Below are 5,057 nucleotides of genomic sequence, written 5' to 3' on the forward strand. Positions count from 1 at the left end.
GAGGCACAATTTCTAAAACAGGGTTCTAAAAGTACAATGTTCATCAAAATTGAATTTTGATGCTACTGGCTCTAGAATCAAGGCTTGCATCTTGAAACCTTGTTGTGCCTCAAAACACTAATTTTGATGCTCTAAAATTAGGGCGTTCAAGGCACAAACTTTGAAATGAGGTTCTAAGAGCACGATGTGCACCAAAATCAGATTTTGATGTTATTGACTCTAGAATCGGGACTTGCATCTTGAAACCTTGTTGTGCCTCCAAACATTGATTTTGATACTCCAAAACTGGGTATTTCAAGGCACAAGCTCTGAAATGAGCTTCTAGGAGAATGATGTGCATAAGAATGGAATTTTGACACTACAGGCTCCAAAATAGGGAATTCAGAATTGTGTCTTGAAACATTGTTGTTCCTCCAAACATTAATTTTTGTGCTCCAAAAATGAGGCTTTTGAGGCACGACCTTCAAAATGAAGTTCTAAAAATACCATGTTTCTCAAAATCATGTTTTTACGATATCATCTTGAGAATCAGGACTTGTGTCATGAAACGAGGATCTAAGAGCATGATGTGCATCAAAATCACGTTTTGACACTACACGCTCTGGAATAGGGACTTGCTTCTTGAAATCTTGTTGTGCCTCCAAACACCAGTTTTGATGCTTCGACCTTGAAGATTTTGAGGCATAAGCTCCAAAAGAAGGTTCTCAGAGCACGATGCACGTTAAAATCAAATTTTGATGCTATCAGCTTGAGAATCAGGACTTCCATCTTGAAACCTTGTTGTGCCTCCAAACATCGATTTTGATGCTCCAAAACTGGGGCTTTTGAGGTACAATTTCTAAAATAGGGCTTTCAAGGCATAAGCTCTGAAATCATGTTCTAAGAGCATGATGTACATCAAAATTGTGTTTTGACACTATCGACTCTAGAATTTGGACTCGGGTTTTGAAACCTTGCTGTGCCTCCAAACACTAATTTTTATGCTGCAAAAATGAGGCTTTTCTGGAAAGACCTCTGAAATGATGTTCTAAGAACACCATGTTTGTCAAAATTGTGTTTTGATGCTATCAGCTTGAGAATTGGGACTTGTGTCTTGAAACCTTTTTGTGCCTTTAAACATTGATTTTGATGTTTTGAAACTAGAGATTTCAAGTCATGCGCTCTGAAATGAGGATCTAAGAGCATGATGTGCATTAAAATCATGTTTTAACACTACAAGCTCTGGAATAGGGACTTACTTCTTGAAGGCTTGTTGTGCCTCCAAACACCAATTTTGATGGTTCAAAACCGAAGATTTTGAGGCATAAGCTCCAAAACAAGGTTCTAAAAGCACGATGTGCGTCAAAATCAAATTTTGACACTACAGGCTCTAGAATCAAGACTTGCATCTTGAAACCTTGTTGTGCCTCCAAACATTGATTTTGTTGCGCCAAAACTGGGGCTTTTGAGGCACAATTTCTAAATCAAGGTTCTAAGAGCACAATGTGCATCAAAATTGAATTTTGATGCTACTGGCTCTAGAATTAGGGTGTGCATCTTGAAACCTTGTTGTGCCTCAAAACACTGATTTTGATGCTCCAAAACTGGGGCTTTCGAGGAACAAACTTCGAAATGAGGTTCTAAGAGCACGATGTGCACCAAAATCAGATTTTGATACTATTGACTCTAGAATCGGGACTTGCATCTTAAAACCTTGTTGTGCCTCCAAACATTGATTTTGATGCTCCAAAACTGGGTCTTTCGAGGCACAAGCTCCGAAATGAGCTTCTAAGATAAATATGTGCGTCAAAATAGAATTTTGATGCTACAGGCTCTAGAATAGGGACATGCTTCTTGCAACCTTGTTGTGCCTTATTACATTGATTTTGATGTTCCAAAATTAGAGCTTTCAAGGCACAAGCTCCGAAATGAGGTTCTAAGAGCACGATGTACATCAAAATTGTGTTTTGACGCTACCAACTCTAGAATTCAGACTAGTGTCTTGAAACATTGTTGTGCTTGCAAACACTAATTTTTATGCTCCAAAAATGAGGCTTTTGATGCACAACCCTTGAAATGAGGTTCTAAGAACACCATGTTTGTCAAAATCATGTTTTAACGCTATTGGCTTGAGAATCGAGACTTGTGTCTAGAAACATTGGTGTGCCTTTAAACATTGCTTCTGATGTTTGGAAACTGAAGCTTTCTAGACAACGCTTGGAAACGAGGTGCTAAGAGCATGATGTGCATCAAAATTATGTTTTGACATTACAGGATCCAGAATAGGGACTTGCATCTTGAAAGCTTGTTGTGCCTACAAACACCAATTTGGATGCTTTGGAACCAAAGATTTTGAGGCATAAGCTCCAAAACAAGGTTCTAAAAGCATGATGTGCATCATAATCAAATTCTGAGGCTACCAGCTCCAAAATCAGGACTTGCATCTTGGAACCTTGTTTTGCCTCCAAACATCGATTTTGATGCTCCAAAACTGGGGCTTTTGAGGCACAATTTCTAAAATAGGGTTCTAAGAGCATAATGTGCATCAAAATTGAATTTTGATGCTACTGGTTTTAGAATCGCGGCTTGCATCTTGAAATCTTGTTGTGCCTCAAAAGACTAATTTTGATACTCAGAAACTGGGGCTTTTGAGGCACAAGCTTTGAAATGAGGTTCTAAGACCATGATGTGTGCCAAAATTAGATTTTGATGCTATTGAGTCTAGAATCGAGACTTGTAGCTTGAAACCTTGTTGTGCCTCCAAACATTGATTTTGATGCTCCAAAACAAGGTCTTTTGAGTCACAAGCTCTTAAATGAGCTTCTAAGAGAATGATGTGCATCAAAATGGAATTTTGATGCTATAGGCTCCGGAATAGGCACTTGCTTCTTGAAATCTTGTTGTGCCTCAAAACATTGATTTTGATGTTCCAAAATCAGGGCTTTCAAGGCACAAGCTTTGAAATGAGGTTCTAAGAGAACGATGTACATTAAAATTGTGTTTTGATGCTACCGACTCTAGAATTGGGACTTGTGTCTTGAAACCTTGTTGTGCCTTCAAACACTAATTTTTATGCTCCAAAAACAAGGCTTTTGATGCACAACCTCCAAAATGAGGTTCTAAGAACACCATGTTTGTAAAAATTATGTTTTGATGATATCAGCTTGAGAATCAGGACTTGTGTCTTGAAACATTATTGTGCCTTTAAACATTGCTTTTGATGTTTCAAAACTAGAGCTTTTGAGCCACACACTATGAAATGAGTTATAAGAGCACGATTTGCATCAAAATCATGTTTTGACACTATAGGCTCCGGAATAGGGACTTGCGTCTTAAAATCTTGTTGTACCTCCAAACACCAATTTTGATGATTCAAAACACAATATTTTGAGGCATAAGCTCCAAAACAAGGTTCTGAGAGAACGATGTGCATCAAAATCAACTTTTGACTCTACTAGATCCAGAATCAGGACTTGCATGTCGAAATCTTGTAATGCCTCCAAACAATGATTTTGATGCTCCAAAATTGGGATTTTTGAGGCACAAGCTCTGAAATGAGCTTCTAAGAGAAATATGTGTGTCAAAATGGAATTTTGACGCTACAGGCTCTGGAATAGGGACTTGCTTCTTGAAACCTTGTTGTGCCTAAAAAAATTGATTTTGATGTTCCAAAATCATGACTTTCAAGGCATGATGTATATCAAAATTGGGTTTTGATGCTAATGACTTTGGAATTTGGAATTGTGTCTTGAAACCATTTTGTGCCTCTAAACACTAATTTTTATGCTCCAACAACGAGGCTTTTGAGGCATGACCTCCGAAATGAGGTTCCAAGAACATCATTTTTATCAAAATTGTGTTTTGACACTATCAGCTTGAGAATTTGGACTTGTGTCTTGAAACCTTATTATGCCTTTAAACGTTGATTTTGATGTTTTGAAACTGGAGCTTTCGAGCCATAGGCTTCGAAACGAGGTTCGGAGAGCACGATGTGCATCAAAATCACATTTTGACACTATAGGTTCCGAAATAGGGACTTGCGTCTTTAAATCTTGTTGTGCCTCCAAATACCAATTTTGATGCTCCGAAACTGAAGATTTTGAGGCATAATCTCCAAAACAAGGTTCTAAGAGCACGATATGTGTTAAAATCAAATTTTGATGCTACTAGCTCCAGAATCAGGACTTGCATGTTGAAACCTTGTTGTGCCTCCAAACATCGATTTTGATGCTCCAAAATTGGGGCTTTTGAGGCACAATTTCTAAAACAGGGTTCTAAGAGCACAATTTGCATCAAAATTGAAGTTTGATGCTACTTGCTCTAGAATTGGTGCTTGCATCTTGAAACCTTGTTGTGCCTCAAAACACTGATTTTGATGCTTTGAAACCATGGCTTTCGAGGCACAAGCTTCAAAATGAGGTACTAAGAGCACGATGTGCGCCAAAATCAGATTTTGATGCTATTGACTCTAGAATTGAAAATTACATCTTTGAACCTTGTTGTGCCTCCACATGTTGATTTTGATGCTCAAAAACTAGGTCTTTCGAAGCACAAGCTCTGAAATGAGCTTCTAAGAGAATGATGTGTGTTAAAACGAAATTTTGACGATATTAGCTCTGAATTAGGGACTTGCTTCTTAAAACCTTGTTCTGCCCCAAAACATTGATTTTGATGTTCCAAAATGAGGGCTTTCAAGCCACAAGGTCTGAAATGAGGTCTTAAGAGCACGATGTACATCAAAATTGCATTTTGACACTACCAACTTTGGAATTGGGACTTGTTTCTTGAAACCTTGTTGTGCTTCCAAACACTAATTTTTATGCTCCAAAAATGTGGCTTTTGAGGCACGACCTCCAAAATGAGGTTCTAAGAGCACAATGTGCACAAGCTTCGAAATGAGGTTCTAAGAGCACGATGTGCACCAAAATCAGATTTTAACGCTATTGACTCTAGAATCGGGACTTGCATCTTGAAACATTGTTGTGCCTCCAAAAATTGATTTTGATGCTCCAAAAGTGGGTCTTTCGAGGCACAAGCTCCGAAATGAGCTTCTAAGAGAATGATGTCCGTCAAATTGG

This window comes from Cryptomeria japonica, chromosome 6, assembly GCF_030272615.1.
Source record: "Cryptomeria japonica chromosome 6, Sugi_1.0, whole genome shotgun sequence".
Taxonomy (NCBI): Eukaryota; Viridiplantae; Streptophyta; class Pinopsida; order Cupressales; family Cupressaceae; genus Cryptomeria; species Cryptomeria japonica.